Below are 22,026 nucleotides of genomic sequence, written 5' to 3' on the forward strand. Positions count from 1 at the left end.
ATGCACACTTATTAACATCAGCAAAAATAATTCTTCTAAATTAGCATTTTCTCAAGTAAAGAGCGTAGAACGGATGGGAATAACTGGCAATAAACTGACCGTCACTCTTTTAAATCGCCAAGTTTTTTTACAAAAGGTTTGTAAGCCGCCGCAACAACACATGCTACTATTGATCACGTCTCAATTACAATAATTATTATTAAATTAATAATAAAAACATGTTTATTCTCTAGCTAACGAATAGGAGCATGCATTTAACTACTGGGAAATAACATGCAAACACGTAATATCGATGTGAATCAAGGTAGAGAACAGTATATAATAACCTCCTTCGGTTCTTTAATGTCGGTTAAAAACCCACCAAAGTCCCTTAGCTTAGCTCTTAGCATTGCTACTCACCACATGAAAGAATCGCCTCGCCTCTTCATTTAATGACATAAAAAGCTTTGAGCGTACATTCATTAAATGAAGTTCTAAGCATAATTCACTCTGATGAATAAAATCGTTTAGTTCAAGACTTTTCAAAGATGTATACAAATTAAATGAGTTTCATATAGTAGTCTGAACATCCATAGTTTCTCCCCTCACACTTTAAAATCGATTTTCGTTTAGTTTTTTTATAATTTAATTGTTTTGTTTAACTTATTTAAATATCTCTTCGCGCATATAAGTGCTTGTCACATTAAAAATTGTATTTTATTTTTCTAGTACCAATGTATCAGTGTGCCAATCGTTGGCAAGCTTTTATAAATTTTATAATTAAAATATCTTTTTTGCAGTGGAACAAATTTGATTAATTCAAAAAGGTATTTGATAACTTTTTAAGGATCTATTTTTGTGTTATATGTGGTCATAGTAAATATTTCAAGACAAACAATAAGTATGTTATGTCTCTTGTACAGTTAGGACAACAGCCTTGCGATTCTGTAACTCACTTTTCGAACTCACACAGCGGTTTTCGCAGCGGCGGTCGCGCTCAAATCAGTCGTGAAGCAGTCATTTTAAGATTTGGCATTCTGATAAGGAGGGAGCTTGTAGTTTTGAGTTCGAAAAGTGAGTTACAGAATCGCAAGGCAGCATTGTTGTCTGCTTGAGTTTCTCAATGCTAAAGTTGTTCATTTCATTCCGGGCTGTCTTAAAATAAGCTTTTATAGTATGTGAGTAATTAACACTGTACGAGTAGAAAAAATACATAAAAAACGAAGACTCCGAAAATCAACAATGTGTTTCAGGCCTAGAACACAGATCTATCCTTTACTTGCCTTTAAAGAAACCAATGAAAATTAATTGTAAATATTTCCGCAGAGCCCGCACGACCCCTCAGGATTGAGAGCCATTTGTCTAACACTGCTTAAGATTTAATTGTATAAACGGCTCGAATATAAGAGTCAGCTCCAACTTTGATTATGATCCCTTTGGAGTAGAGACTCTTGGGCCGTGGGGTTCAAGTGCCCAGGCGCTACTTAAAGATTTAAGTTGGCGCCTGGTACCGGTGACCCCAGAGCTGGTGCTTTTCTCGCCCAACGAATAAATATCTGAATACAGCGAGGAAATGCTGCCAGCGTTAAAGGTACACTGCCACAGGGACCAAACTATTTAAACTTGTTTTGTTTTTCTTTTTATTACATTTATTTTTTTGTTTCTATGTAGGTTAAGAAAATTGTAAATTCTCTAAATTTGATCGCAATAATAAAGAAGGGCCTCATAGCCAAGCGGTCTTATTAAGTGGCAGCTAGGTGAGGGGTACCGGGATCGATTCCCGGTTCGAGGGCAAGTTTTAATTTAATTTAAATTTGTTCTCGGCCTTTGGGAGGGTTGTGCGGTACCGGGCGAGTGCTTAAACCGTACATGGAGGGCACAGAGAATTTCTAAGGCAAGCAGTGAGTATGCTACCTAAGAAAGGAGACTGTGAAGGTTTAGAACGTAGCAATACGTTCTAGGCCGAATATGGCAAAATTACAAGTGCGAATTATAATAAAAATCTTATACTTGACTCTGGCTAATGCACAAACCGTGCCAGAGCCATAAAAATAAAACACAAAAAATAATATTAAGTGACTATTATTTAAACTAATGTGACCTTAAAGTTCCATTTTTAAAGTTAATACTGGTTCTTTATTAAACCAATGAGAATATGAGAGCGGATGACATTTATATAATTTCCCATATCGTATATAAACAATCTTCAAAACATATCCCTTCAAAGAAACTTCATATTGACAAATAACCGCCGGCGACCGTCTTTCAAGATGAATTGTCTGACGTCTCATGTCATACACAAAATATGGAATGCCGGTATGAAATGTTAAAATGAATATTTCGGTGTGAGAAAAATAGTTTATTGTTTTATAAAAGTGTACGTAAATAAAATTTCTTTAATTGAATTTATATTATTTAAACAGTTACTCCATGTTTTGGCATCACTCTGATTGCAAAATCAAATCCAGCACAGCATACACTTTTCACACCGCTCAGCCACACTCACGCACACACACCCATTCATATTCTCATACTCAGGCATACTTAAAGTCTAATACTGTATTTTATTTAATTTGATTAAACATTAAGATTTTGGTACATAAAATATAAAAATTTTAAACATGCACTATGTACCACGGAAAAGCAAGTACACCGTTACTAGAACTCCCTAGTGTGGGGGCTAGCGTCAATTTCGTCACAACCATATTTTGTTATCAATAAAGTTTATCTTTTTTTTTTTTATAAAAGACAATTCACACCAATTGACCTAGTCCCATGCTAAGCTGGTGAAGCTTGTGTTATGGGTACTAGGCAACGGATATACATACATATAAATACATATTTAAACACCCAAGACCTAAGAACAACACCAAATGCTCATCACATCGATGTTCGCCTTAGCCGGGGATCGAACCCGGGACCCATGGATTCGCAGTCAGGGGTACTAACCACTAGACCAATGAGTCGTCAAATTTAATAATTTTTTACTATATGTTTACGAAGAGAACTTGACTAAAATCTGAAAACTTTATGTAAATTATGTTAAAAAATTCGTCTTATTTAAATTGTGTATGTTTTCTTTAAGAAATTTTTATAACTCTTAGCTAGAATAGCAAAACTTATCGAAATCATTTAGATTTTAGTCATAAATCTTTTAACCCAGAGGCAGAGGTATATGTTTGTTTCAATAATCGTATTATGGAACCTATATGTATGTGTGTACGCTGAAACAATTTTGACCTACAAATCTACTTAACTTAAACCATCTTCGCTCGGAACATTGGGAACGAACACTATTAATATCATATTGCTGATCTAACATAACATATTTTTGTTATTTTTTATTTTATAATACTTCAAACTGTAATTATTTTATTTTTATCTCACATAGTTTTATTGTTCTTTTTTATTACTCTTATATGTATAATATTCTACGGCTTCGATATTTGTAAATATGTGAGGAACATATATTATACTAACAATACAATAATTGACCTATCCGCTGCATTGCTTAGTTTGTAAGTAATACTTTGTGCCTATTTTAGTATAGTAGTTTTATTCTAGGAGTACACTGTCTTCACATATAATTATTTAACTAGTGTATACACAATATTGTAAACCTATTTTAAAAGAGTAAGTGAGGAGTTTCTTGCCCATTCTTCTCCACACGAAACTAACTTTTGGAAGGGGCAACTAGAATCATCTTTATATTTTATTTGACGTTAAAAAGTGCCATTTTAGGTAGTCTAATTGAAATAAATGATTTGACTTGACTTATAAATTTTGATTAGATACTTATAATTTTAGAAAAGTTCCTTATAATCTCATAACATAACAATTCGTAAAAATTCCGTCAAACCTCTCGAGACAGCACGAAACATATTTTTCGTTAGGGCCGTTGTCATGAAAAAATGGCGAATAAAAATTGTAAACAGCAAACAGAGCAAAACTTTGCCGAAACCTCTGGAGAGGTCGAAATTTATTATTTTTGATATTTCCACCGCTTCGAATGGAAATGAAACTAGTTTTTGCAGATTGTTTTGTCACTTGACAAGTTCGCGCTTTATTACCGAAATGTTGGTGTCGTTTTTTGAACTTCTTTTAAACAGTTATTAGTTACTAGTTATATTACTCGTGTGACCTTGTTTGGAAACGTAGTTGGTTAGAAATCGTAGTAAAAAAGATTCGCTTTGCGTTCGCGTTCGAAATGAGGCCATTCGTGAAAATTATATTAAATGCGCACATAGAAGGAAAGTCCATTGGTGCACAGCCGGGGTTTGAACCTACGACCTCAGGGATGAGAGTCGCACGCTGAGGCTACTAAGCCAACACTGCTCTAATAACGTGTTTGAGTCTTGTTTAAAATTGGAGTTTGGAGTGTTATTCAAAAATCGATAACCTAAACCTCTAGTTTTGATGGGGTTTTGATTTAATTATTGCTATGAAAATATACTAATATCCCTATACTATACCTATTATTGCTGAATCGCTTTAAACCCATTCATCACCGATGAATGATCTTAGATTTGTGTAGCAACAAAGGGCGGCCTAATGGCACCAAATCCGCTGAATCAGCTCACTGTAATGTATCTGTGGTAATGAAAAATTGTATGCCCTTCGAAATAACGATGACCGAACGATACCTAGTTTGGATAATGCATACAGTTTTGGTAATATTTTTTGATATCCATAACAATGTATATAAATAAAAATGAATCGCAAAGATGTTCCTAAGCGCCAAACTGATGACTGGACCAATTCGAGAATTATTTTTTATTCATTGCTTGAACTCTGGGAAAAGTTTTCATGAATAGAAAATTTAAAAACACTTAGGTTTTTATCCCGGAAAAGCGAACAGTCTCTATGGGGTAACACAGCAAAATTGTCCATATGTTCGTATGTAGCGACTTAAGAGGTAAGGTAAGTATTAAAATCATATTAAAATCAAAACGAAGTTCGCGGGGTGTTTAAAATAAATTTACTTATTTATTGGTGTCATACAGTTACTATGTCACAGGGAACATATTCTTTTTATTTAATCTGGTGTTTTACTATATCATAATGTACAGCTTAGGAGTAGTTTATCCTATCTGTAAATAGCAAAGGTTTCATTGACTTTAAAAAAAATCAATGGCGCTACAACCTTATATGCAACCTTAGATGATCAGCCTCTTGTGCCATACGCCGTCAACTTTTAGATCAAACCGGTTTACTTAAGAAATATAGCCACAATTAAAAGTATAACTTAATAAATTAATTAACTGCAAATATAAACCAAAGACAATTTTTTTTTTAAATTTTATTTGCTAAATTATCTGCGTAACATGTTAAGTAACTCATAGTATATAATCTTCTTAAACCTTGACCTGCCATATTTTTGAAGTGAGTAAAACAGAGAACAATAAGCCCTAACTATTATCGTCCAGTCTCACGGCGCGGGCGCAGCGTTCTTGCGAACATCTCAACGTTTAACGCTCGCATTGTTGTCTTCACAAAGGACGCTGTAGATATGTTATACTAGATGCGAAAGCTGCTTTTTTAAGACATATATCAGTGGGAAGTGAGTTAAGAAAAACTTATTTAAGAATTTGGATAAATTACACTTATAATTAAACTTAACGACACATCAACCAATGACTTAGAAATGAGAATGAGATTAGAAACACATGTAAGGAAAATCAGGCCTTGAAGCCGATTAAATCGTTGACCGATCAAGTTAAGGTCTTTTACCATCACCACTCCCAGCACAGCTGCTGGGAGTGAAGGAAATCTTCCGGCGACACATATACAACTTCATTAGCGCTTGAAGAGAAGAAAAAAACATGTGTGTATTTCACACGTAATAGAAGTGAAACCTTCAAAAATGTTGTTTTCAAGATAATGAAACGAATGTGTTTATAATTTTTAAGTTAAGTATCAATTAGTAATTTTGATAAAAACGACAATGATTGAGCCAAGAAAAATCATTACAGTATTAGTCTGATAAGTCCGATTTCTATCGAAACAATGATTGATCGTAACACAAGTGGGCCTCATATATCTCTGGAAATTCTCTCATTTCTTTACTATGATCACTTGTAGCTCCAAAGCGAAAAAGTATTGAAACAGAAATGATATCTATATTCGTTTTTTTATGGAATTTCCATCCGTGGGTTTACGCGTTCACTCACTTACGCTCAAAATGTAATACAACAAAACTTTACGGAAATACTTTTTATAAATTCATTTATTTATTTGCTCAACAGTATTCCTACAGCTACTCACTAAACAATATCCAAACAATTACATTGTACACAAAAGCCAAAAACGGAATACACATTCAAACATAAACAAAGCACAGTTTCACCTATATATACAAAAAATATAACAAAGTATATACCTATGTATTTAGGTATAATAAATTCTAAGTTCTAAGATTCATTGATCATAAATTCATTGATAATAAATATTTAATATAAAGCCATCATTAATAAAAGATACCAGAGTTTTTTAAATTATTTTTTAAACATTTTTTAGTTACATTAAATATATCTATTTGCTGGTAGTTTGTGTTATAATCTGAAGTTATACGACACATGAGTGAGTTACGTAAATAAAAAATAACTTACGTAAATAATAAATTCTTTGTTTTTACCATACTATACTATCATAATATCTGGAAAATAATTTCCCACCGTTCTCCGTCTTTATAAATAAACCTTTTATGTATTTCCCTTCCAGTAGTGCTTATCTTAGTGTAACACAACAAAAGGTCTGAACCATCATAAGGAGGCTTTAAGGGAGTTTTATCCGGAAGTCTTCACTTCAGATGAAGGGCCTTGATACGATCTAGACTCAGACATAATGGTCAAGAATGGACGATCTTTTGTCTATGGACGCAACGGTCAAGTCCACTTCACTAGATTTTGAGACGTGAGAAAGGCATCACTAATTGTGCGAAGCTTTTCACTGTTGGCTATAGAGGCTCTATGGATGTATGCTGAACGTTTTTTAAAAGAACATTACATGATGTAATAAATCTATAAATACTAACTTATTCTTAATCTTTGGTTTATGTGATAGCTGGCCTGGCAAACATCGTACCGCCTAACAGTCTATTCTTTATTTTTTTTTAAATACTTATTCTACTATTCGGGACACCGGTCTAGGTAGTAAGATAAAAAAAGAAACTTGATAAGACAACAAATACATTATGTCAAAAATAAAAATTTACCTTCCCGGAACCCCTCCACTAACACTTGAACTCTATGATATGGTATTAAAGTTCAAATTGACTTTTAAGTATTATTACGAATATTTTGTATGGGAATATAGAAAAGTTGTTTTTAGACGTTTTCACTCATTTTTTTTAATTTTTCTCTCCGTAAGAACCATCCTCGTACTTCAAGGTATATTATAAAAAAAATCAGACAAATCGGTCAAGCCGTTTTCATGTTATGTCGTGACAACGGAAAACGGGTTTCATTTTTATATATAAGATAGATTAAAACAAAACTTCTGGTCTGTTTTTCAGATTTCTGTATATGTTTCGTGATCCTGTTTTTCTGAAAGCCAAATTTGCTAGCTGATAATAATAAACAACTATTATACAATTAAGTCACCCTTCTGTGCCTGACACACGCCATCTTTTTGTGTACGGGTTACCTTACGATCTTTTACTTCACTGGATGAACGAGTGTTAAATGCGCACTTAAACCACTCTTTTAGAGTGCAGGCGGATTTCGAACCAACCACCTCAGGGATGAGAGTATCAAGATGATACCACTAGACCAACACATGATTTAACATATAAAACTGGATGTTTTTGCTTTACGCCATCGCCAGCGAGATATAAAGTTATATTTAATAAAGTTATATAGAAGTATAAATCTATCTATTCTTGTCTAATAAATAAAAAAATAATCCTATCTATTCGCACTTACAATTGAATTTTTACGCTTTAATTGAAAGTACTTTTTAGGAAACGAATAATAAAATTATAAGACTGCTAAAATAATTATGGCAAATAATTTATATTCATTCTAAAATTACATTATAATTTAAACAGTATCAATCCATTATTAAAATGTATACAATTCTGTTTACAGATAGTTTATTTAAAATACAACATTATAACAATGTGCCACGATATTTATTTGTAAATTCCATATTCACAATAGGCGCTTCACATACAAAAACAAAAACATTTTATTTGAAAGGGTAAATTAACGGTATTGTGATAGATGACTGTGTTGTATCCGGTAAAAATGTATTTTCGAAATGAAATCAGATTTATAACAAACCAATTTTATAGTCAAACATTTGATGTGATGGGCTTTACAAATGTTTAACTTATAACATTTTCTACCGGACCAGATCAATATAATAGATGGTAACAATAAAAGTTTATGTATTGAATCAGACAATCATGATAGGTGGAATATTAAAATTTTATTGACAAACTTTTGAAACAAAAATATAGAAAAATAATAAATACATAATTGAGAATAATATTTATTTCCAACACATAAATATACTGTATTTACAATATTAGTAACCTACATAGTAATAATAATTAAAAATTAAAACAAATTTAAAAAGCTTACTACCTGTGGCAGTATACTTTGAATGCGGCAGCATTTCCTCACTGTATTGCGATACTTATTCGTTGAGCGAGGAAATGCACCGGTACTATCTACCAGGCACCAACATAAATCTTTAATGACGGCCTGTGCTCTTGTACCCCACGGCCCAAGAGTCTCTACTCCAAAGTAAACAAAATCAAAGTTGGAGGAAAGACTCTCATATTTGAGTCGTAAAATATTATATTTGTAGGTGTCAAAGCATACTCGTATTCATCAAAATATTTATAATATATCCAATTACTGAGTAATTTTAATATTACTCCGGCGATAATCCTTGCCGAGGACTCAGGGGATTGGAGGAAGATACGAAAACCAACAAGAAGAATGCATTTTTTTAAATATAGATGTTGATTCGAGGTTCCAGGTTTGAGACTAGAGTAAGTATAACTTTCGGGTGTCAAAAACTTACTAAATTTTGACGCGCTAAGTCTCAACTCTAAATTGCCCTTACTATAAATTCAGCTTTAATGCATTACAGATTTACGTATTAGGGTCGACCCGAATTAGAGTCTAATGAAAGACCCACATAGTTATGTGGTATCAATTATTTAAAGGTAACTTTCACGGGCCCTTAATTACTTAGCTTTGAGTTACCTGAACTTAATAAGATTACAGAAGTGGGGAGGTCGCATGGGTTAATGCATTTACACCTTACAAGCCACTTCCGGTATAACTTTGCATCAGATGATGAAGGATTGTCTTAATTAATTACAGACAAATCTTCTCTAGTCTAATTCTTATTTCCACCAAATAGTTATTGATTGTTCACGTTACTTTCTAAATCAATAAACAAAAATTGTGTTTATTAATTATAATGTGTAAGATTTGGGAACCCTTTTAAGTAAAGAAATACCTGTCAAGGTTCCCAGCATAACAAACTTAATAGTAAATTCAAAAACAAACTTAAAATATTTGTTTTAATTTAGTAATTTGAAATTATTTTTTGTTTTTTCAACTGTTTACAAGAAACCTGAGTGCATGAGTAAGTGTGTGGGTGCGTGTGAGTGAGTGAGTGAGTGTACAATAAGATTAGAATAACAATCTTCGATTGAATTTTGGACTAAGGCGTAACTTTTCCATTCCAACAGCTGGTTCCATAAAAGGGTTTGGGTGCGGCTACAAGTGTCAGAAGAAAAACCTAAATCAGAATTATTTTTCCTTATGAAACCATGCACATCGTAAAATTTATTTTCGCTTGGAGTCTTTATTTTGTTGTCGTATTAGGCGTCTCATAAAGACCCTATAAGCTCCCTGACTGAATGAGCTAACTTTGCCTTCAGGTCTTTTATAAACAGTGTCACCAAGACTGAACATATTCTCAAATTTGAATTCACGTTTACAAGCCGAGAGAGCGTTATTTTTATACATTATCAAAACTTCATCCGCATCGCCACGGTCCGCTTCACACAACATTTTCTTTTGCGACTAGCGAACTGTGGAATCAACTCCCGGTGGGGTCCTCCCTAGGAGATACGACACCAATTGTTAAAAAAAAGCATACTCATTCCTCAAAGGCCAGGCGCCAAAATGGTTGCCAATGGGCTTTGTTATAAACAAGTTAAGCACATTATATTTTTATGATTGGACAATTCACACCAATTGACCTAGTCCGATGCTAAGCTGGTGAAGCTTGTGTTATGGGTACTAGGCAACGGATATACATACATATTATACATATTAGACCTAACACATATAAAATACATATTTAAACACCCAAGACTTAAGCACAACACTAAATGCTTATCACAACGATGTTTGTCTCAGCCGAGGATCGAACCCGGGACCCATGGATTCGCAGTCAGGGGTACTAAACACTAGACTAATGAGCCGTCATTTTATACACGATTCCTAATACCGTACTATATTCTCGGTTCCTTTCTACACGTCTATATTACGACGTTTCGTACCTGCAATATTAATGTAAGTAACATTAAATGCAAATTGCAAAACGGATGCGATCTTAGTCATACTTCCAGCTAGTTTATAGCGCATACAAAAGACTATTTTTATTAGCCGGCGAAAGAGAACAGTAGGCTATTATAAGAGGTATTGTATGCACGCAATGGCTACCGAACCGGCCGTCATAACTTCGAGTCCTGTCGCATCGTAAATAGTCGAGTTTGTCGAGTCTCAATGAAGTTAATGGTTTAAGTTATGAACGGGAGGCTGTATAGTATAAATTTTTCTTCAAGTAAAGACTATACTTATCAAAATTTTTAAATATCTATAAAATAAATAATGTCGTTTAAGCTGATTAATCACCAGAGGAAATGCAGAATCGCGTACACTTTATGTCACTGATTCAAATTTAAAATGCCGAAAAACTGTTTTCTTTTTTTTAATATATCGCTATTTTAATGGATCCCGTATTTGCACGGCAGGTCACTATTATAATTAATTTAAATATAATATTCGAAATAAATGTGGTCGAGTCTCTGGGATGGCATTCTAATGCTGAAAATATTTTTCATAGGATTATTCGTTAAAACATACAAATCTTTCCTCTTCATAATCCTCTTCGTCACAAAACTTAATAGAGTATTATTAATATGACATATCAGTAAACCCCGAAAACGCTAAAAGTTTCTGCCTTGATATAGAAAACTGTAGGAAGAGCATTGTTTATGGGAACGACATTTACACATAGGTATTAGAAGCTTAGTGATAGCGCAATCAGAGAACATGGTAACTGTGATTTATTTTAAGAAGTCTTTGTCATATTATTTAACTAGTTATTGTTACAGGAAATTGCAAGCTTTTCGCCTTAAGGCCGATTGGTAAATTGTTCTTTGATTTTTATATTACTGGTTTAGTGTAGTTTTTGTTTTTAAAGGAATAAAAGGTTATAGAATAGTCATAAAAGGCAACTACTACCCGTACTCTTTAGGGTAGTATGCCCTTTTTTAAATAGTTGGAGGTCACATATCTTAGGGAAGATCTTCTGGCTAGTTCGCAAAAGGTAATGACTAGAATAGGATGTGGAAAATTTACATAACAAAGTTGCGGATGAAATGGAATTATTTATGATTAAATCTCTTACTTCTCACTTATTGGATAACCTCTGCTCTGAGACCGGCGGAGGGGTCAATGGGACACTAAAGCAAGACCTCCTATCCTCCAAGATGTATCCTACATATTCAAAATCTTTGGACATAGCATAGGCTCAAATGCCACCTTGTTACTTTTCACCTTTGGGGTCTTCCTATTTTTGTAAGTTAATAAATTGATAAACAATAGGGTTATAATAGTTTTGTCTTAATTGTATACATTGTTGACTTTTTATTTTAATTATAAATGTTCTCCATCCCTCAGTAGTTCTGGCAGAACACTCTGCAGTGCCGGTTGTGATAAATTAAACTTTGTAGTGTATATGTCACCGTAAAATTGTAAACATCATTAGATTGTAATCTATCTCGCGAGATTGTAAACTGTCGAAATATTGTGAACCTCAACGAACTGCTTACAATTTAACGTATTATTATTCGGTAGTTATATGGAATTGTTGGGAAGTAAAATTAATCTGTAATTGACCAATGAAGTTTGAATGATAACTAAGTTAGTGTAGTACAATCTACCGAATAATAATACGTTAAATTGTAAGCAGTTCGTTGAGGTTCACAATCTTTCGACAGTTTATAATCTCGCGAGATAGATTACAATCTAACGGTGTTTACAATTTTACGTTAACATATACAACCAATAAGTATTTATAATATTTCATCTGTTTTTGAAAATTTTGTTTTGTTGAATTATAGTCACGGCTTGTAAATTTGCGCAGTGGGGAAAAGTTTGCATATGTATTTTCTGTAGTAAATACATTCATATAACTAACTGTCTTGTCTAAAATACTTATAACTTATGTAATAAACGGACAAAAGAGTAGGTATGAGGCAAATTCCTATCACCATCTCACCCACATAGTACATTTGTATTGGGATTATCTGTCTGGCAATTTCTCTAGGTGACATATTAAAAACTATTTCAAATAAGTGTGTAAAGCTGAAACCAATAAAATCAGGATTTCGCCCACGTCCCACTGTGTCCCGTTCGTGCGAACACGGCCTACTCGAGTGGGTGTTAAGCTATGTGCACACTGGTATTAAAAGCTAGCTGTTGCTTAGAAAAAAATGCTTATTACTATTCTTAATTCTAACTAATGTTAGAAAATACATTAATTACGTGTATGATATATCATTGAATAATATAGTAACAGAAAAAATATTATTTACTTGAGAAATAAACTGTTCTTTTAAGAAAATAACGTACATATTCTTAAAAGGCCGGCAACGCACTTGCGAGACTTCTGGCATTGGGAATGGATGTCACTTAACATTAGGTGAGCCTCCTGTCCGTTTGTCTCCTATTACATAAAAAAAGAAATTATGCGATACAAACTAAAGACAATATTACTGACCACTGGATAACTTCTTTCTGACAATTCATAAGTGTACTTGTTTACCTGTATGAATAAAGATATTTTGAGTTTGAGTTTGATATTTGACTTCATCACATGAAGTGGAATACAAACCCAGACTGTCTTTTATGTCCACATTTTATTGCATTTATAAATTTTTTGCGATCAGTATTTGATCCTTCATTTAGTTAACTCGTTCTAGCTGCGAATATTTGCAAAACTCATCGAAGAATCTAATCGGATTTTGACGTATTCTGGCTAACAAGAAATATGAATAAACTTACATAAGTAATGCATAATAATTGTGTGCATCGACGAAGCTCGCTCCAGAACTCAAATTTTTTTGAGCGAGTTATATATTTGAAATTGACGAAAACCTTTTTAGGTCTGGACCTCAGATGTGTGTATCTTTTTCATGATCATTTGACAATCTAATAGGCAAGTAGGTGTCTCCTGTGCCTGACACACGCCGTCGACTTTTCGGATCTAAAGCAAGCCGGTTTCCTCACGATGTTTTCCTTCACCTTAAATACGCACGTAGAAAGAAAGTACATTGGTCAGCCGGGGATCGAACTTACGACCTCGGGGATGAGAGTTGCACGCTGAAGCCACTAGGCCACTACTGAAGAAAAATATTTGTCTTCATAATTTTCTTTAAATAATATATATACCTGTATTCAGATATGAAAGGATTGATTTTACATATATTCCACATAAATAAAACATGTTACTGGTGTAGTAATGGTGTATGCAGTGAACTTTTCATATATCAAACTGTGTCATATCCACTGTTCTGGAAAATATTTTGAGACAGCATTTTTGCAACCTATGCTTATGACATTCCAATTTTGAAAATGTTTTAGGCGATACTGGTCTTCATTTATATATAGTGAAATTGTTTCTATCTTCCATATCTTCAAAATATGTCTGAAATGAGGTGTTTATCTAGGGTAGTAACGTCTTAATAATGTGCAAATATAATTCGGTTTATGAAACCATTTCGTCAAATTTAAATAAAAATTGACTTTATCTATTCGAACGCTTTTGAAAGATAAAGAAATATGTTGCGTTATTTTTGGAGGTATTAAAAATTATCGCGTGAATACATACACTAATTACAATATGCGATGAACCTCGCTTGTTGCAAATTTTACATATTTTTTTCGTGAAATATTTTTCCAAACGAAACGTGGGCAATAAATAGAGCCTTTATTGATTCACAATCACACCTACATTAGTATCCAGCAATTACTTTAATTACATATTCATTGGCAATCAATATTTAAAATATTCATGAATTTTCAGGCACTTAGAAATTTAATTTGTCCGAAGAAATTTTTGCAACATAAAATTTTATACACCCGTCAAACCATTCTATTACCATTCAGGCTGCCCTCATAAAAGGGTTAAATTTCCCCTTTGCCGTTTCCTAACCAAATGCAATCTTGAGGCTGCATTCAACATAGACAATGCAGCTCTACCCTTTCATCTCTTTCTACTTCAAACAAATAAACTACCTATCTCCTTCACCTGGAAATCACATTCGGTAGTTTTCGTTCGAACTCGGTTGCATGAGCCGGTGCCCGGAGTCCCGCAATCGGGCATAAAAACAGTTTTGTCGACAGTCGTTATCCAGCTGTTGGAGGGGGAGCGTCGCCGTCTCTTATTTCTCCCGCGCAAAACACGTTATGCTTTAGGTACAAATGATGTGTTAGGTTTTGTGTAAGTGTATGTGAACGGATGTGGTTTTAAAAAACTGTAGCTAATATACAATACATGCATTAATTGTGTTTCAACAAATTTTGAGGTGAAACACAATATTCCAAGTGAGTATTAGTTAGATATTGCTTTTTTATATCAAATCTTAAATATATATTTTAAGTATTACAAAAGCTCTATTAAACAAAGCTTGAAGCAACTTGAAGCTGCAACTGAGAGAGCTAAGGGTAATTTCGGAAATGTTTAAATAAGTTCAACACTGATTGATCTTATCGAAAGCTTTAGCGTCAAGTTCGCGTTCTAGTGTCTGAATTTCACCCTCAGACTTGAGACTTAGCACAAACTCAGACTCTCTTACGTCAATCCAATAAGGATTTCCTGTGTGTTCATCACCAATGACTTTCATACCCTTAGTGTTCCGTACGAGGCCACTGTTCTTAATTTATTTATTTCGTAATCTTACAGCTATCAAACAATATAGCCAAAGATGTAATACATAATGTTACAAAAAGGTTCAAACATTTACGAAAGGGAAAAGGCAATGAAAATTATTCAATACAATTAAGTAATACCTAATTTGACTGTGTATGTTTATGATGCAGGTGATTCTGCGTTATGGATATTCTTAGTAGGTACTCCTTTTAACCATATATTGGCCATACGAAACTGAGATTTTTGCATAGTTAGTGTTGATGTGAGGAGTTTACCTAACTATAAGTACAATTAGATTACGTATACGACTCCCAACTACAGTATCAATTCTCTCGATATGTTTTAAACAAGTATTTCAAATCTGAATTTAAAATATTATAGGAATTATTCCTTAATCGACTAGCAAGCTGATTCTTATAAGATTTTCTCTATAATTAAAATACAATGATCTTGGTAATTCCAACATGAATTTATTGTTTTAAGGACGATATAGAAATTCGAGAGCAATGTTGGCAAGGTTGGTAGTGGCTTCAGCGTACGACTCTCATACCTGAGGTCGTAGGTTCGATCCCCGGCTGTGCACCAATGGAATTTCTATCTATGTGCGCAGTTAACATTTGCTCGGTGAAGGAAATCATAGTGAGGAAACCAATATGTCTTAGACCCAAAAAGTCGACGGTGTGTGTAGGCTCACCTACTTAGGCTCACCTACTGCTAGATCACCTACTTGCCTATTAGATTTAAAAAAATGATCATGAATTAGATTCCGAAATCTGAGGCCAAGACCTAAAGAGGTTGTAGCGCCACTGATTTATTTATAGAAATTCGAGCGTGCAAAATAATTCTTATACGACTCATTATTATCAAAGACGATTATTCTTTCTGAAATCGATATTTTTCTCAAAACGCTTCGTTTTGTATTAATGTGTTATAAAATGTATTAATCCTAGAATTACGTTAATATTTAAATAAAACTTTGTGAGTGCTTTTCAGAAGAGACGAGAATCGGAACGTCGAGTTATCTAATTACTGAAATTTGCGTTTTCAGAAGTTTTAAATGTACGAGTAAAAGAGACAAAAATAAAACGTTAATAATTTAACACGTTTGTCTAATTGTCTATTGTTGAATTTTTTGTCCCAAAATTTTCAATAAATAAACCGTCATGCCTAAATCAATTAGGTATTGAACGCAAACAAAAGTAGATTGAATTTGAGCCATGAATGCTTAATGATGCATAGTTTTGTTAAATTATTTCCGTGTTCCCAGGAAACTAAAACGGTTCCAACAGGGTATTTTGGATTAATTAAAAAAATACATTAACACTAAACATGAAGCAGTGTTGGTCTGGCTTCAGCGTGAGGCTTTCATACTGAGGTCGTAGGTTCGTTCCCCGGCTGTGCTCCAATGGACTTTCTATCTACGCATTTAACAATCTTTAGTACAGTGAGACATCGTGAGGAAACCGGCATGTCACATGAAATCTACGTGTGTCAGACAGAAGGTTGAAACTTATGAAAATGATCAAAGAAACGGATGCAATCTGAGGCCGAACCCCATAGGGGTTGTAGCGCCACTGGATTATTAACTAAATATAAGTAACTGTAAAGTAATACGGGATTTGGACATTTATGTCTCTTGGCTTTAGAGTTCTGAGAAAAGTTTTTTTTTATTTTTTAGTTTCTCAGGTTTGCGCGTTCAAACTCTTAATAATGTTATTACGAACGAAAATTGAACTTTCTTCTATTAAACTAAATTGGTTAGAGGTTAAGTTTAGAAGGAACCATGAAAAGTTATGTACTAAACATATTTTTATTTATTTTAAAAAGGAAAACTCCAAGATGGCTTAGATCATGTTAAAGTAAAAATAGGTTGTGTAACCTCTGTATATAATATGCCTTTAGGTCGGTATTTATTTTTTGATGCTATTTCTCTTTTGAAAACTCTCCTACTGCACACTTAAAACATCCCACTTTAATTCGTGTATCGTAACTTGTATGCCAATTCCAGTGCAGTGGCACAAAAGTGTAATCATTATATATCTATTGATTTCGATCCCAACGTTTTTGTATGCAAGTTCGATGTAATTCTCAATATCCGTAGCACTGATGTCCCAACCTTGGGTTCGTGCGGAACAAAAACTCAATACAGAAATCGCTATTGGAAGTTTCAGAGTAAGGCAGGTCATAATTATTTTTCCCTTTTTCTTTTAATAAACCCTGGAGTTCCGGTTTAAAGGGAATGACTTAACCGCTATACAGTCAGAGTTCTTTTCAATGCAAACGAAACAATCTTTTATGTTGACTCACTTGAAAATCTTTGAAATACTAAAATTATTGAAGCGTAAAGAAGCGTCGGAAAGAAATTGAGGCGTCTTTTCATTAAGGATCATTAGAGATTCGAGAGTAAAAAATGAAAAATAAATAAAGAGCCCACATTGTAAGCCCCTGTGAGTGGCAAAGTCTTTTATTGTAACGAAAAATTTTGTATAGGGCTGCTTGCACAAGTTAAAAGAATACACAACGAATTGATAATCTCCTACTTCAGTGTTAGTATAGTATAATAGTGTGGATTCAGACGCACATTTGCTCCGTTGTGCCTTAAGCCCTGGCTAATTAAGCCAGCCTAGCTCCTTGAGAAGCTCAGTAGATTCCATAGAGCGACCTCACTGCTTCGACCTCCTTCAGTGATAAGTTAAACTATAAATGATAATTTAACAATAATATAATGCTGTCTATAATATAGCGCGTCTTTTGCTAGAAATTTTATCATGTGTTCGTCCTAATTTCGTAGTAAAGATCGACACAAGCTTGGCAGAAACAAAAGAGGGCTGAGTTCGAAAATGATTGGTCATACGAAACAATAATAATGTAAATTATCTAGATAGAGAGACAAAACTCATTTAAAAATATAAATACGGTTTCAAAATGCACTAAAAAATATTAAATAACATTATTTTTAATTTATTAATATACAGGTATGAATATCACAAAGCCGGTGGAAACAAATTGTTCGGTTCAGATGTTTTCTAGCTGACCACGACGCTCTGACCTAAGTTAACGACTGGTAAGAGAGAGAGAGATGTCGACCGTGATTTTTTTAAAGTCGGGCGTCGAACTTAAAAAAAATCGTCGGATTGATAACCTCATCCTTCGCTTGTTTCGGCCCATGGACACGCGGCTAAAAGGCTCGCAGGTGCGTTGCCGGCCTTATAAGATACGCTTTTCTTTAAGGACCTTAAATCGAATTGGTTCGGGAATACTTCAGTGGTGGCTCTACATAGTAGTGGTGCGCGGCAAAAACTGCCTTGCAAAACGCTCAGTGGAACATTTACATCTTACACATTAACAAACCTTACAGGATTTTGCTTCTTTCAATCCTAAAACTTGTTCACTACTTATTTATACAAATAAATACCTTTTTTAAAATATTGTAATACTTGGAAATCAAAATTTTCAAATTAGACTTGTTTTCATAAAAGTAAGTAGCAACCCTGATTCGACCCCGTCAAAGTCGGCTCTTGATTTATTTTGATCGCGGAATGTTGTCATAATTTTGTTGTTGAATTTGCACCTCCATATTTTTAAATCAATAAAGATATCATAAGTGAAATAGAAACCTATTATGATCGTTCTTTGAATATTTTTTATTTATTCCTTGAACTTTAAGGAATGTTTTTATGGAAAAAAATTAAGAATTTAGTTTTAATTAGTTTTTAGGTTTCTATTCCGGAAAAGTAAACAGTATCTATGTGGTAGCATAGCAAAATGTTTTTACGGCAGTCACAAATACCATTCACTCAGACACATCAGTGTCACACAAATCAGTGAAGAATTTGCTATAAGTAAGTATAAGGTTAAAGTTATCTTATCCATAATAATTAATATTTATACAGTTATAAATATTTTCATTAAAGTTTGCTTATCCTCAGTTGAAATTATAATATTTCAATAGTTATCAATTTATATTCGCCCACGCACAGTGTTTCTAATTATTGTCCCTTACCGCCTCCATAGAACCTTAGATTATTCACGCAAAAACCTTTAATTTATGTATGATTTACAAAATATTTGTAAAAAGCAACCACTGTTTGTTTGGCCATTTTCCACCTGATTATTCGTCTAAAAATCAATCCATATACAATTAAAAGAAGACACAAGAATCTATTTATTTATTTATTCAAATTTACTACATCATACATAATACTATATCTACGGTATATGTTTTAACTGTTTAATATAAAACTTAAAACAATTTACGTAAACATAAAAATGTTCCAAAAACAAATACAATTAATATACCAGAAATTTTTGTTAAGCAGAAAAACAAATGGCAAAAACTATACAATAAGTCACATAATCTAATCCATTCAATTCCCAGCAATATTTTCAATATTTATATGGAGTTGGTCGTGCCTGATCTCCCACTTAGGATAACTGAAAGCACACGTTTTGAATAACTCTGCCGTTTCACACTAAGATCGAAGGTGATTACTCCAATTCCCCTCGAAACTCTGATCTGATACCGGTCTATGGTAAGCTTAAGTGTGCTTGTTAAATTTCTCATACATATATTTCAAATGGTTGTTCTTATGTCCTTATAGTTTCTGAAATGTTACGTGTTTGAATGAAATATCATAATTAAGGCATGTCGTTGCATTATTGACACAGTAACTGCACTTTAAAAACATTGCACGTCGAATTGTAAACTTCCTTTCATTTAATTACAATACAATTACAGTATATTTTAAATTCTCTAAGAATCCCTCCACCGTATTTGACAAGATACTCACAATTGTTCCAGTGTTCGTACGAAAATGAATTACCTGCATAATTCGCCAATGTTTCGGGTTTTAGCTAACTCTGATGTTGTTGATATTTTTCACCTTACCATAGAGGATGTGAGGAAATATTTGAAGAGGCGGGAAGACTTTGACAATATATAATTACTTCAAATAGAATCTTAGTCGAAGCCAAACAAATATAAAAAAAGTATGTGTATTTATGTACGCGCGTTAGAAGTTATGCTTCATTGGCGAAACAAGCTAAAATCTTTTCAAAAATTGTATTCTACGTTTGTAGAAAAAACGACACTAACAATAGAAAAAAACTAAAATGTTGACTAAAGCTAACTTCAGGGTGTCGGTTTTTTGTAACGCGCGCGCGCATCGTAAAAATTTACTCTCATCATTTTCCCCAACGCGCCAAAAGAATTATAACTTCAAAAATTCTAAAATAAATTGAAAAAGTTTAGTCCTTGTAGGGTTCCCTTAATGTTGACCGCCCCCCTCTATACATTACTAATGTTATTTTATTAGATATCGAATACGAATCGTCATCGGTATTAAAGTGTGAATCTGGCCTTAGTGAAATTAAATTGGCGCCACACAACGTTATCAATAGCCTGTCCAGGAAACTGGATCCGTTACACTGATTAGAGAGATGTCTTTCATGGAATAAGTCATTTATAAGCCACCTTTAGCACGAACAATACGTAAACTTGAATAACGTAAACATAAAAATTGTATCCTTGGCATTTGATAGCGATTCAATGTCCGAATTTTTGACTCCGATCAGACTTGCCTAAGAATTTCGTGTACAGATACTTCATTATGTCTCTATATGAGCTTATTTACTCAATAAAATCTTATTCCTGTGTTTATTTACGCCTTTACTGAAGTGACGGCACACGGACGGCGGTCTGCTCGTAATTTCATAAAACTATCAATGTTTATGAAATCAAAAATACATTAAATAAATTTTCAATCGACCTAAATATTTATATCAAAGCAATCACGACCATATTTGTTGTGACAAATAACACAAAATCGTGTGAACGAAATACAGCAATGCTGTTTACATTTAGACACTGGTACAATTACGAAAACGTTTACTCGATACGATGAATAAAGTAAACTCTTCTATTTTTAATGCTTTGATCTCGACCGAGTCCTGTGATGTTGCGGGCATTAACTAAGCGATAGTTTCGCTTAGCGGACAGTCATTTGTTTTTCAAATTTTTAAAGGAATCAATTTTTGTTTTCAATTTATAGTTCTGTTTACGTTATCTGGTTTCGTAACCATTGATTTTACAACGCCATATTTCTGAAGGACTACTCTACGATGTACGCCTCTTCTACGCACTTGATTTGAGAACACGTCAATGTAAAATTAGAAGCATTTCATATGTATTTCTTTTTTGACGATAAAAAATCTATTGATCTGACTCTTTTCTTTCTCTCGTTTCGTAACGATGTTGAAACTTTTTTTTATTTCACCGATCAGCCAACCGGGGGATGCACCCAAACTCCGGGAACATCTCCCGGAAATTTGGATGCCAAGACACACTTTGGTTCATTGCACCAGCGGATTTAGTATTGTATAATAGCTCGCCGGTTTCATTGCCTCCACATGAATGGCATGGCAATAAAGAGTTATTAGATTGAGTACTCTTGACTACAAACGGTCGCGCCCGCGCCGATGTCAGGACTGTGTTAGTGTTATGTCTTCTTGATACAAACACTATTTGGGTGTTCTTTTATTTAAAGGTTACGTGTTTGTACACGTCACTATGTTCCTCGTTCCTTTAATGGTTTACACCATTAAATGTACCATGGATTGCACTTTTTAGTTATAAGTTCTTTCGGCTTGAGTCAATGGACAATATTTTTTTTTTGAAGTCGATTAAAGAGTAACTTAAACTTTACATTTGCCTTGAGAAAATTTCAGTCGATTTGTATGTTACGCTTTGGCGAGCATTTTTCTGTATTAAGAAACTCAGATATAAAACAAGACTTTTCATTTTATTCGCTAAATTATTCAGTGTGGAAAATGTTTAATAAAAGAAAAATCGACAGGAGT

At 33.6% G+C, this 22,026-nt stretch overlaps 1 protein-coding gene across 2 annotated transcripts in view; it reads left to right on the forward strand.

The window, feature by feature from the left end:
* The first annotated feature begins 14,597 nt into the window (after positions 1 to 14,597).
* The window catches only part of LOC125054274, a 183,617-nt gene continuing 176,188 nt past the window's right edge, over positions 14,598 to 22,026 (forward strand). Inside the window, exon 1 of one of the 2 annotated variants that reach the window (XM_047656032.1) lies at positions 14,598 to 14,844. The gene's annotated coding sequence lies outside the window, so the exon portion shown is untranslated. The remainder of the gene's footprint in view (positions 14,845 to 22,026) is intronic. The other variant, XM_047656033.1, reaches the window with a different exon arrangement.

This window comes from Pieris napi, chromosome 12 (genome assembly GCF_905475465.1).
Source record: "Pieris napi chromosome 12, ilPieNapi1.2, whole genome shotgun sequence".
Taxonomy (NCBI): domain Eukaryota; kingdom Metazoa; phylum Arthropoda; class Insecta; order Lepidoptera; family Pieridae; genus Pieris; species Pieris napi.